At 40.8% G+C, this 14051-nt stretch overlaps 1 long non-coding RNA gene across 1 annotated transcript in view; it reads right to left on the bottom strand.

The window, feature by feature from the left end:
- LOC308123997 overlaps positions 1-14051 on the bottom strand; it is a 231136-nt gene that overhangs the window by 53734 nt on the left and 163351 nt on the right. The window contains exon 7 of the long non-coding RNA XR_013936268.1: positions 10600-10643. This is a non-coding gene — a long non-coding RNA (uncharacterized lncRNA). The remainder of the gene's footprint in view (positions 1-10599; positions 10644-14051) is intronic.

Below are 14051 nucleotides of genomic sequence, written 5' to 3'. Positions count from 1 at the left end.
CTTACATAAAATTTCACAATTTCACTATCAGAGTAGAAAACCGTTGTCGGATTGTGAATGTAAAAAAAGGATCATTAGCATATTCATTATGATTTTAATATCTTCCGCCGTACTGTACATGTCAGTGAGGACTGTACCAATGGAACACGAGTGAGATACGACAGTAATTAAAAATGAGCTTAGTGCAAACTGTGCTGCTCACTTTTACCCCCCCCCCCCCCCCCCCCCCCAATTCCATTTGAACTTCACAAAATCCACGTGTCTAATGACAACACAGAAAATTAAAAGCCTCAAAAAGCAAGGTAAGAGAAGATTAAAAGCAGCCACGGTGGTCGCCAGACAAAGGTAACCTTTTAATTAATATGAAAGTTGAAGTTCTTTTTTTTTTTTTTTCCTTTTCTCACAGAGTGTGTACATGAATTTAAAAGGGCAAAATTACTGTTGGGGGAAGTTGCAGCTCTTGGTGGCACACATAGAACCGTCCGCCTGTGAAGGATAATATTGGAATGCTTTGAGAGGACTTCATGCAGGCGGACGCTCAAATAAATATTTAAAAGGAAAAATTAAAAGTTATTAGTGAGATAAGATAACAAGTGGCATTACTTGTCTGCTGTTTGGTTAAAAAGGTTAAATCCTTTTTATGTTGCATTTTCTTGTTCCTTTTTGGACGAGCACTGACATTGAAAATACAAGAGAAAAAACAGTGACTGATGAAAATACCACGGACCTTGGATGCATATCCACATTTTGAGCTGCCGTTTCTTTAAATAAAATGTCACCAGCTTTACCAATTAATGGTTGAAATAGCAATTATCCTGACTTGTGCATTTGGTTGAACTCTGCTGACTTGAATGGAGCAGTGAGCGGGGCTTTTTTTTTCTTCTCCTTGTACTGTAGCAGCAAAACACAGCTGCTGCTTCTCTTTTATTTCTTATTTATCTTTGTATGCATGTGTTTATACCGCGCTGGATAGTATGCTTAATAGCTTTCAGAAGTGGAGTTTGGAGTTTTTACTCGGGTTAAAAATGCACAAACTAATTCCGCCGCTTGTCGCGAGCAAAACATCTAGTCACTTTGATCAGTTTACTGTTTGTCCCAGCAGAGAGCTTTGTTGGAATCGATTTCCTTCCAGTGTAATTGGTGTCATGCCTGGTTTGGCTAAATAAGCCGTCACACCACGCGGTGCTCTGGCAAACTAAAAGGGCATCGCTGACATTTCGCTTAAGAATATATGCAGCAATTATGGTGACGTAAGTTTTTTATTGCCTTTGAAGCTCATCAGAACAATTTGCGCACCATATTAATAAGAATGACTTACACTTGCATGACAAATGTTAACTTTCTCTTTTTTATTTGAGATTTTAAGGTGAACATGTCCACGATTTACAATGTCGATGAAGTTATTATTTTTTTTCCTGAATGCATTTTCTCTTATATTTCTTTTCAGGTGATCATGTTTCAAATCAAACCGCTGACTTGCTGGATTGTTTTCGCTCCCATCCATACATAGTTTACACTATTTTATCCAACTCAAGGAGTTGGTCCCAGCTGACTATGGGTAAGGGCGCGGTACCCCTTGGACAGGTCACGGGTCGATATCAGGGTCAACACAACGAGTCACATACTCACCTTCACGCCGACAGAAAGTTGCCAAATCCAGATTTGAACAATCTTCTCATTGTGTGGCGGGAATGCGAACCACTACACCGCCGTGCCACCCAGACCCAATCAACTTCAAACACGTGGCTTTGGCATGAGAGAGGAAAGTGGAGTGACTGCAGAAAACCTTTGCAAGCACATGTCGAACATGCAAACTCCAAGCCCAGACTCACACTGAGGATTTTCCTCCTTGTGAGAGTGCGAACCACTTCACCCATTGTGAGGCCTGTTTTTGGTGCAGATTTTACAGTAATTGAAGTGCATTACCGCAAAAATCGGTTCACCTCTGATCATTCAAGTCATGCTCAGTGAAAGTCTCTAAAACCCCAATTCACTGCCAGCTACCCAGAGGAGCTTAATGTATTTTTGTTAAACGAAAATGTACAAGGTTAAAAGGTTAATATCTGGCAGTGCCCACAATTCTTTGTGCTATTGTGGCGGAGCATCATCACCCTCTCTCTCTCTCCCTCTGCACCTTTCTCTCTCTTTTCTCTTCCACAACTGTTATTTTGTGAGTGCACACACACACACACACACACACACACACACACACACACACACACACACACACACACACACACACACACACACACACACACACACACACACACACACACACACACACACACACAGAGAGCACTCTCTCTCCTCCCCTCAGTGCAAAAGTTGCAGCAGAGCCATCCATCCAAACCTGCAGACCATGAAATTAGGTTAAGACGTAAGGCTGTGAATGACACAGGTGTGGATACAAATGAGAACATCCGAATGAAGAAGTACAGATCCAAGACGGCTGATACTGTAGTCGTTATAGGCAGTCGGAATTATATTTCACAGCTTCCTCCTCCATTTTATTTAGCCCACTTTTTCTTTTGTGTATTTGTGGTCTGGACAGGACATTTGCATACACACGGAATGCTGTGTGTAAGGATATCAGGAATTCTGTCACTTTCCAAATCTCGTTTCCCGTGAAGAATTCTTTAAAAGTTGCTCATGCTCGTCTGTCGTCCTCTATTCTTCTGAATTGTTTCAGATCTTCTTTTCTTCTTATCTTTCATATACATTTTCTGAAAGTATGGCAAAGATTTTACTTTTTTGAGCACTTTTTATTGTATTTTTGGCCTGTAACACACATTTACGTCCATAATCTGCCCCTACTAATGGTTATAGTCACTTTTAAATAACAACTGAAACTAATTGGTTTAAGTTGGGACGAGGATCTACAACTTTGCTTATTAGCCTCTCTATTGGTTTCCGAAGAGTTTCAATAATTCTATGTAGATATACATTGTTAACTTGTATTCATTTTAATTGCACATCATTTTCAAACTTATTCTAACCCATGGGACTACAGGACTACAGCATGGCTTCAAAAAAGGTTAAAACTGCTTAGAAAAGCTCAGAAACAGCTAAAGAGCATACAAAACAACTGTAAGAGCTACACATGCAAGAAACAGCTGGACAAGGTGAATTTGAAATGCCTTACGTAACTAAAATGGCTTGAACCACTAGAAAAGGTCAAAAGGAAAAACGAGGAGAAATGGGTAAAAGGTCAAAATGACAAATGGCTAAATCTATTATCTAAACTTTAAAACTGTAAAAACAGCTACAATAGCTACAAATGCAACATAAGCTGTAATTCTTTATGTATTTCAAACTTAAATATACAGCTTGATGAACTGTTTTATCATTTAAAGGTTAACATATGTGGCTTGTGGTGAAAACTGGGAAAAAAATAAAATAAATCCAGTACACTATTGGTCATAATGGCTGGAGACTCCCCTGGCTTCATTGTGAAGCAGCAGGCATTAGTAGTAAGAAATGGGCCCTAATGATGCATTTATAGAGCCGTGAACTGGGAAAGCAGTACCGGCTTTTGCAATCTACATAGGCGAGTCTAACACAACCTCTTTACTTTAACTGCAATATGTTTAATTTTAACAGACACATTAACTTCTCAGAGTCCCTCTGAACAGCCTACTTTAACAGTTGATCTTCCAAGTTTGACAACCTCATAAACCAAAAAATTGGAAAACAACTTGCGTTATGATTTTGTTGTATTACATGATGTATAATTTTTTTTTTTTGTTGAGAATATCAGATCTTTAGAATTTAACTTGAATATGGAATGATTATGAAAGTTGTGACAACTAACATTTCACAGTTAATGTTTTGCAGCTTTTATAGTGAGGAGCAGTTCGGTTATGGAAAATCCTTTCTTCAAACGCTTCATAAAGTGCAGGTTGATGGCCAATCAAAGTGATTTGTATCGGCCATTAATATCAATGTTGGTGAATTCAAATGGGCAAAATTAGCGAAAGATGAAGAAAAAAGCAAGGTGATGACTCTGGGTTTTTAAGCAGTTTGGCCTGAGCTCAGTGGCAAATAACCAGTTAATCTGAGCTTCAGATAAGCTGCCATGACAGAGTTAACTCTATGCATCGTCAATTTTGAAAGCTTCCCTCTCTTGAAGGCCATCCCTATTATCACTCTGTGGAGGGAAAAAAAAATGTGTCTGAGAAAACAAACAATTACAGTCCAGTTAAACCATCAGATTCATCATCACAGTGCGGTATAAAGGGTCGTCGCTTTTCAAAGAAACCACATCTGAGGCGAGTAATGTGAGAGCGCTGTATTGACTATTGCTTTTACCATAATAGGTATTGACCCCCGCGTCAGCAAAGATCTGCTGATATCTGCAGTCCTTCAAACCCCACCGAGTTCAAACATGAAAAGTTTCTGCTCCAGTCACCGCAGGTCTACGCGGATACAAAAGACCGCTGTGTACTTTAAAGGGAATAAAATATGTGCAAAGGTGAATGTAATACCAGTTGAATCAAATGTTGATTGATAGGCCCTTTTGGGGAATATGGGGTGAATGAAAGAGAAAAGTCAAGACCGATTTTGCCAACTAATGATCCATTCCGTTATTTGAATTAGGTTTAACCTGAGCATTCCAGATAGCACGACAGTGTGAATTAAAAAGCTAAAAGTGTGTGCGGAATTGGAATGCCAATCAAAGAAAACAAACCCTATACATTACAGTGGATTTTTAATTAATGTCTTTAAGCCAGAAAGGAGATAATTCCCTCCGGTAGACAACATACATGGACTCGCATAAAGTGTAAATAAAGATACAGTATTCAGTTGGTGAGGAATACAAATGACTAAGGTGGAGAATCTCCTCATTTCGCACACACACACACACACACACACACAGTCGCTCGCAATACATAAGCACTTGTGGGATGGCAAAGGGTCAAGTGGTATTCAGTGTGTGCAATGGAAAGTCCTGACGCTTGCTAATATTTCCTGATGTGTTCTCTTTGCCTGAATACCGGGTGCTGCCTCAGCGAGCTGCCATTGTCGTAGCTTTCCATTTGAATGTCAACACTATTATTACAGCAGGTGATGCAACAGCAGGTGTCTCTCTGTGCCTGTCTGTCCTGCAACCGCTGTCTGTCTTTCCCTGTCTTTGTGCGTCTCTCCCAGGCTCTCCAGCTCTCCTTCCCTCGGTTTTGGTTAATAGCTATCATTATGTGTCTGCCAAATGGAATCCATTTGAAACCCACTTTTTCTCCCCCTTTCCGAGCATCTCTATTTTTCCAGGCTTGACATTCTACCGCTCCCTCACGCTCGCTGCCTGACTGTAATGGGCGAAACGGAGAAAGTTCCATGTTGCTGTCTTGCCTCTCTTTTCCTATTGTTTTGAGCCGAAGCCCTGACAGTGGAGCTCCGGACGAGCTTGGCGAAAATGGACACTTTGACATTTCACACCCTGAATTGTGGCAGCGCATGGTATTACTAGTAAACACTGTTCATTACCGCTTTGACAGCTGATGACCAAGATTCCACCTTCCTGCACCTGCCTCTGCAAAATACCCGCGCACAAAAGGGACTTTCTAACTTCAAGATGCTCTCTGCGATCAAAGCCGAGAGGCTATGTGCTTTTCTATTTTCTTATCCAGCGCTCTGCTGTCTCCTCGTCCTGACTTTCAACCATATAATCAAGTGCACTTTATTGCTGTCATGTCTGCATAGGCCTGAGTATATTTTCAGCTCAGGCTTTATTGATGTTGAGAGACCTGATACAGTAGGAAGAGAAGAAGCACCGGGCTAAGGCAGTCGGATGATAGATTACCTTTTAAAACAAATAGAATCGCAAAATAAACAGTTTATAAGAATTTGAATTGTAGCCACACAGTTTAGCAATAAGGGAGCTCCCTGCACTGTAGCAATAAAGGCTCAATCAATTTCTCTGCAGCATTTGTCACTGAACTATATATCCTTGAATATTAGGTTAGCGTCTAAAGCCGTGGTCTATATTTCTGTTTGAAGCAGCGGAAAAATGTCAAGATGAGCGATTCATTTTTTTCAGCCGCTTATGAGTCAAGAAACATTCTGTTTGAATTCACCAGGGGGTGTTTGAGGAGCTTGTAAAACCAAACCGTAAAACTGCAAAACATTGGAGTGTGTTCGACCAAATGATTAAGACTCTGGCTGCAATTACAACACGGCTGTAAAACGGTTGTTCTTATAATTTGGCACTGAATAAAAGTCAGGTCAAGTGCTTGTGCTACGCGGTTCGAAGTGTGATCTGCGTTCATTGGCGATTCATTAAACCATTCTTTTCTTCACTTAAAATACAAAAACTTAATTTAGAGCCAGTGTGGATACAGTAAGCTCATGCTAATGTAGCTAATAAATGTGATTCACAGGAGGGAGTGAGTTGATTCTGATTGCTGCGTCCTAATTAACCCTGAGGAGGAAATGTGTGGCCAATCGTCTACTATTTGAACTGGTCACCCCCCAAATACTCGTGAATTTTGTCAGCTGGGACTGGATTCAGCCCCCCAAAACCCTGAGTTTGAAGTAGTCAAGAAGATAGAACTCCATAAGCTGTACAGACACTTTGTGGTAACAAGTAAGTAAGAAGCCACCAAAACCTGAAGTACCACTAAGTCAACCCTTTAAACATTTATGAAATGAGGAATTAGATAACATTAACTCGTATATCACTTTGTGATGAATGAGAGCTGCAGTATTAATCAAACATAATGGGAGATTTGTGACTGATATTTAAAATTTTAAATAGGTGAATAATAAAATGATTGATCTCAAGCGCCATTGTTGAAATCATATATCCTGACATGTTTCACTTTATGTATTGTGAATAATTTACATTTATGGCAATAACATTTTGTAGACATTATAGGAGAGTAACTTGGCTCTTTGACAGTCACTCTGCCTCACCTATAAAATGTAAATTGTATATTGTATGTTAGAGGTCTCCTTCCACTTGAAATATAAGACATGAATGATTTTCTTCAATTATTTTTTCTAATCTCACAGCACCCATTAAAAACAAAAAAAACCAACACATATTTCAATACATTTTTGCCATAATGGAGATAAATTAGCACTAACTAAGAACAAAGGCACATTATGCAAAATAACCTATAGATATATATAAAAAAGGGGACCCACCGGTTATTGACTCGGTGTGATAATCTGGCTGAAAATGAGTCTACATTAGGCATGTGCCATGTCACAGCTTTGAATCTATGTCCAGAATACCTTGTGCTATAAAATGTCTGACATATGAATCCCATCAATGCAGAAGTGTGGAAGTCATTTTGGCACCGCTAAGCATTCTAATATGATTATTGCTAATATCATTCATATTGGCAAAATTTCCAGTTGAGCGGGTGAATATTCTCATATCCGGTGGGACTGGGAGCGGCACTCTTTCTTCCAAAGACGAACAGCAATATTGCATGTCTTTTGAGTTTATGCAAAGCATCTCCCATTTTCCTCCAACAGCACTCACTCAGAGCAGCCATGGCAAATATCATTAAATGCCCTGCTAACACACACACACACACATGCACAAACATACATAGAAAACGGCCTCTCTCTCCTCCCCCTCTCTCTCTTCCCATAACCATTTCCCCCCTCTTCTTCTTTTTTTTCCCCCCACACTGGCTATCACTCAGTAGCAGCGCATGAGGGGAAAAGAGTGCATTGATCTGCCAAAGTGAGCAGCCATTTCACATGGTGAGTCTGTGCGGCACTCCTGTCCCTGAATGGGAATTGCTCATTTCACCTGGCCGCCTTGCCTATAGCAGACTAGCGGGAAGCCCTGCTGGAGAGGGGAGGGGGGGGGGGGGGTGGTGGTGGGAGCACGAGGAGTCAGGGCCCTGGTCAGGGCTTGGCAGGCGGCAGATAAGAGCTCCTCATGCTTCTCCTGCATGCTCATACCACCGCCGCTAAAACTCGGCCTCTCTTTCTGTCTTTCACAAACTGATATGCACACACAGAGACACACACACACACACATAGCTTTTCTCCACACATGCGAGGCACTAATAATAACTTTGGCGTTCTGGTGAGTCAGCCTTCTTTCCTCAGGCAAGGATAAAAGTAAAACATGGTGCCTTTATTGAGTCTCAAATCACTAACTGTGGAATTCCCAGAACAGGGCTTTAACTCAGCCAGTGGTCCATTCACTGCCAGGATACCATGTGTCCACGAGATCCAATATTGTGGTCAAAGCAGGTGCTGATAAGCTGATAAACATGCCAAGAAACTATTTGTGATGTTCCCAGAGACGGCATATTACGGGGCAAGAATAAAGCTTTGGGAATCAAAGCAGCTCTGGCTGAATAATCTGCACCGTTCCCACGTCTTTATCAAATATATATTACTTTTAACATTCTTGACGGGTCAGAGCTAAATCTCTTTGCTAATATGCCTTGTATCCATTTCACAAGTGTTTGGGATAAATATTAAACAGCAGAGATCAGAAATAGGAGAAATGTAGGAAAAGCATTCTGTGACCATTTTTTACTTTCATCAAAAATTGATGTGGCTTGGGTGACAAAACAAACAAATATGCTGCTGCCAGAAAAAAAATAAAAATAAATGCCACAATTGCCAATTGTACAAATAGAATATTAGTTATGTAAGCATAATGTTTATTATTATCATAATATGTCCAAGGGATATTCCAAGATTTGTTTAAATGTCTTATACAGTTTTTTCCAGGTGTCAGAGGTCCAACAGCATTGTATTTAAAGTGCCTTGCCCCAGAATTTCAGCCGTATTAAAAGTCCCTCTCGTGAGCTCGACTGAGAACACACGGTTTCTCTGTCTGTACCTTTAAATGCTAATAATATGCGTCTATCTACACATACTCCATGTCTGTTTTCCAGTACCGTTTGTCAGGAGATAAAAGGGCACCCACTCGTAATTTTAGAGGGCAGAGCTCATCTACCTGTAGGAGGGTCAACGGGGAAGTATCTCCTATCAGAGGGAGTAGTTATTTCCACAGTTGACATCATGATGGGACATTCTCTGATTCGTCTGTATGAGCACTCATCCACTAAAAAATGAGGCATGCAAGTGAGGGAGATGACAGGCTTTCTTCACTTCCGGGGCCTCATACACAGTCTATGGGGACACATCTTACTGTTAGAAAACCATTACAAAGTGAATTTTGCATAATTTGGGACCTATAATGTAGTTTTTAGGCACAGTTACAATAGATGTTTCAATAACATTGTTTTTACTTAAACCACTTAAGATAAGGTGGCTGAAGTAACCCCCATCCACCCATTCATCCTTCCATCGTCATCACACACTAAGTGAAAGAACTTCTTCTACGCAAACCAGTCGCATTAAAATATACGGCAGCCAAAAATAGTTATCGATCAATATAAAGTACATTCAACTAAACAGGACAGAAAATTTTTTATATATGTGCATTTGTGTGTGGATTAAGTATTCATCACAAAACATGAAATCAGACACATGTTTTTGGACTATAGGAAGACAATAATAAAAACCCAAGCACACGAGTTAAGAACATGCAAACGCTGCGCTGCATTGTAGTTAGAATTATGTATTTGCTGCTTTACTTTAGAGTCACCACAGCAGATTGTGATCCACATGTTCAATTTGGCACACATTTTGCGTTTCCCCTCAGTGGGATGTGAACCCAGACTTTCCAGTCAGAATTATGTTGCTTTCATTTCCTGTCCACCACTGCCACATTTTAACCACGTTGTAGTAATTTTGGGTAATGAAGTGTGGCTGTAATTTTCTTTTATCGTGAGGCTCTCTATTAGTTCCTTTGAATTGAGTTAATTTCTTAGGTCTTTCCTCAGGTGACAAAAAAGGCAGCGTATCAAATGAATGAATGTGTATCGGCCAAACCTAACTTACATATGAGCAAAGTTATCAGCCTTTCAGTATCTGACTCACCTCACTGAACCCCCCCCCCCCCCCCGAGCCCTTCACCACCTCCCCATCCCTCATATGTCCAAAACACATTCCATCCAGCCACTTCATTCCCCCACTTCATCCTTCACATGTTCTCAAATTTATTTCTCTCTATCTCTCTCTGCTGGTCAGCCCTCTTCCCTCCCTCCATCGAGCGTATCTCTCTGCTGCTCTCCTTGCTCAGTGACAGTCTCATCACACTCTATCAATCAGGCTTGTGAAGCCCGGGCGCAGTGCAGCACGGCATCACAGTCCCGGCCGGGTCCCATCAGTGCCAGTCAGTCTCCCTCACTCCCTCAGTCACTTTTAAAAAGGTTTAGGTTGCCAGATATAGTCTGCCCATCGCAGGTCAGCAGATGGGTTGGATTGAGCCGGAGTTGAGGTTCAGCTTAGCTCCTCATATGATGTCACTTGACATATCCTCTGGCCTGTCTCACCATTCAAAAGGGGCAATTTGTCTTGATAAACAAAACGAGTCGGTATTCGGAGGGGACAATCAGCTCAGATTCCTCAATAATGAATCGGAGGGAATTTTAGAAAACACAGCACATGAGAGCCCCTAATGAGTCGCAGGAAACTCAAGCAAATGGGAAATGATGCAAAACAGAGGTCAGAACATTTTTGTCCTCAACTCATCAGTTATTCTTCTCAGTTTCCTACCTGCCGCAGGCCTCATCCTGTGGTTGACGTCTCAGGAAAGAGAACTGCATTAATGAGAAAGACAGGAAAAGACAGAATGAGGATGAGCAACTTAATCAACTTGAATTTTCTTTACATTGAGAACATTCTACTGAACACTTGCTGGAAATAAAACACAGAACACGTTTTTTTTTTTGTGTGGGATAGTGTTTTCCCCAAAAATCATATATTTAGTTCCTTTGTGCACAAAATGTATAGCAGAATACTGCACAATACTTGTTTTGCAATCAAATTTCAGATGAAGGAACAGAAGATTGCATGTGCAGTCAAGAATGACTTAACCACAGTTATCGATTGACTTTGTGAATTATGAAAACAAGTGTAATTACATTTTCCTTTAAGTAGCACAACAAATTAGGCTTGTGAGTTATTCTGGAAGCAAAGCGTGTGTGCGTGTGTGTGTGCACGTGTGTGTGCATGCGCGTGCGCGGTGGGGTGGGGTGCCTTTTTAAGTCTATTTAATGTGCTGGGAAGATTGTCTCAGGCTATTCTGTTGCTAAATGCATTAGCAGATGCTGCTGTGCCCATACAAGCCTGTGGACTAATATTCTGGTAAATGATTAGCTACTTATTTAACCAACAGGGAGAAATGTGTTTTGGTTACGACAAAAATGAGTGGGGGATAACATTTAAATTATTAATTATTGTCATTTCTGAATCAGCTTTAATTCAAGTCATTATCTTTTGAAAAATTATTGAAGGACCGCATGACACTCGAATGGGCTGATGAGCAGCGGTGATTATGAATGTCATGATTACAGTAGTTCTGTTGCCCAGAACTTCTCATCCATGTTGATGTAAAGTCAATGTTTCTTGTGAATGTGAATCGGCTCGTTTGTTGCTTTTTATTGCGAAATCAGCTGTAGATGCAAACAAACTACCTTGATATTTAATCCCAAGTTGTGTTGTTCCAATGTGCGAGGGGCTCTAATCGACCAGGTGAGACTGGTTCCACGACCCTACGACCTGCATAGTGCGTAGTTCTCCATTATCTGGGTTTTCTCATATGCCCCGTTCATGCTAATGAATCCACAAATTAAATTGTAGAACAGAGGAATATTAGGGTGCCTGCCATATTTGATGCAGTGAGGAATACTCAATTAGGCTGGATTTGGCCTCGGTAATTATTACATTATAGCTAAGATAAGTGTTCAATGGCAACAAATGCTTTGATGGACTTCATTCTGTAACAACGGTGACGGGCGAGCAAAGATGAAAATGGCAGAACATGAGAGCGAAAGGGTGCGGGAGGAGGAGGGGGTGGGGGTGGAGTGGGGGGAAAGAAAAAGGCAAGTGAAAAAGTGACAAGAAAGCTATCGCACGGGAGCCCCTGTCTGCAGCAGCCATATTTCATTACACAGCACCGAAGCTTAAGAGGCAATCAAGCATATTTAGCCATCCTCGTCTTGCCCCTCCGCCCCCACCCCCAAAGCAATTATTACTCCCCAGTTTTTTACTGTGCTTTGCCATGAGGAAAATGAACCGCAGTACTTATCAGCTCAATGCATACACAAGTGACTGGGGTGGAGGACATGTAGGTATGCACATACGTATATACATATCTGCATGTGTTCACGCGGGCACGAGCGTGCGCCGACGCTCCCATTGGGGTGGGGGGGGGGAGCGTTTAGAGGCGAGCTGACCACTCGTGAGCAGGAGGTTATCTTTTTTGATCCCATTAGCTCGGAAACATCAGCACATTTAGGCGCAGGCGGCGGAGCGAGGGGAGATACAGAGATAACCATAAACATGTCACCCAAAATGCGCCGTTATTTGCATTCATATTGGAAAGAGGCAAATTGATGTGGGGTCAAACAGGGAAGGTGAGGGTTTATGACCTGTGCATAGCTCTGCTGTCAGCAGCTCTGATCTATCGGACCGGCCAGGCTTGTCAGGCTTTACGCCTGATTATATTATCATGGCTGACGATCAATGCGAATGAATGATCGTCCACCCGCAAAGGGGAGTCGGACGAATAAAGCAGAATGCAAACAGTACATCCTTTAGTAATATAGTGGAGGGAAATATGCTCCCCCTGCTCTGAAGTCATCCAGTTAAGTGATCATTGCGTGCCACTGCAACACAAAACATTTTTAAAATACGTTGGCCAGCTCTTTTATTCAGCTTGTCTGTTTTTTAAATAGTGCCTATTGGTATTAGAGTAAAATTAGAAGAAGAAGAAAAAAACAAAACCTCGCCATTCTGCGGTGTTTGAGCAGTTAATGTGGACTCATTTGGGTGGCGCAGCCGCCAACTGCAGCATTAGCCCCCCATCTGGGGACTTGTGCTGTGGTGAAAGTGCTTCTCCATTTGTGAGACTCTTCAGTTCTGGGCATCCTCCCCATGCCCATAACTCAAAGTCCCTCTATCACTCCCATGCGACTGGCTGTCATAATCATCGGCATTATGCTACCTCAATGGGCCTGATTTACAAGTCTGGACATGGCATCAGCTCGGCGCCAAGGGGTAAACATGAGGCTGTTAGATACAGCCAAGCCTATTTCTCCCCACTGCATTTAATGGGGAGGCGAGACACATATTCAAAACAGGGAAGTGGCTTTTCAGATCTGTATTTTGACAAGATTGCAGGAAAAAAAGAGGTCCTTTAACTGGTCTCATCATCTGTGTTTGAAAACATGTTGAATGCAAATGATCATACAGGAAGGTTTTTTTTTCTCGTTGACTTTGGTGTTTTAGCCTGCATTGTTTTGGCAGTTTATAGCAGCTTCCGGTTGTAAAAAGGATTTTATCCCATGTTTTTGTCCAGGTGACTAAAATAATTATCCCCGTAATCCACAATCAAAATCAATGAAATTGTAAGAAGTAATGAAGTATGAACTGTATATTGTTTTTAACCCTTTTAAATGCTATTAAGCTTTATAAAAAAAAAGCATTATTTGAAATAAACTAAACCAAAAAAGTATTTATTTCACAAACAAAATGATAAATTAATCATTTCAAGCAGCTTAAGGAAAATTAAAATGTAGAGATATGTTTCACAAAATAGTCTTAGCCCTCAATCAATAATTAGTTACTATTTAGTACCTCTTTTCATTTAAAGGGAAAAAGAAGTGTCAACAAAGTCAACAAAAAAATATATATTTTCAAAATTTTATATAAAAAAACTAAGTCGTTCGGTCTCAATTCCTTGTTATTTTATCTGCGTAATTTATAATTTGTATGATTATCATACATTGCTATTCAAAAAAAAAAAGGGACGGTTCATTCAGCATCAGAGGAAAATCATATAAGGTTGCACCTTGTATAATTATACAGTATTCACATGATTTACTAAAATGATATACTGGGGTGTTAAAATACACATTGTTTTTTCTATAATTGTGTGTTTGTGAACTTTGATCAGACTTTGTTCACCTTGAGGCAGCACATGGCCCTTCCCTTAACCCTCTCAG

This window comes from Lipophrys pholis (assembly GCF_963383615.2).
Source record: "Lipophrys pholis genome assembly, chromosome: 18".
Lineage (NCBI taxonomy): Eukaryota > Metazoa > Chordata > Actinopteri > Blenniiformes > Blenniidae > Lipophrys > Lipophrys pholis.
The sequence above is the reverse complement of the archived record's forward strand: the minus strand, read 5'-3'. Positions and strand labels throughout refer to the sequence as shown.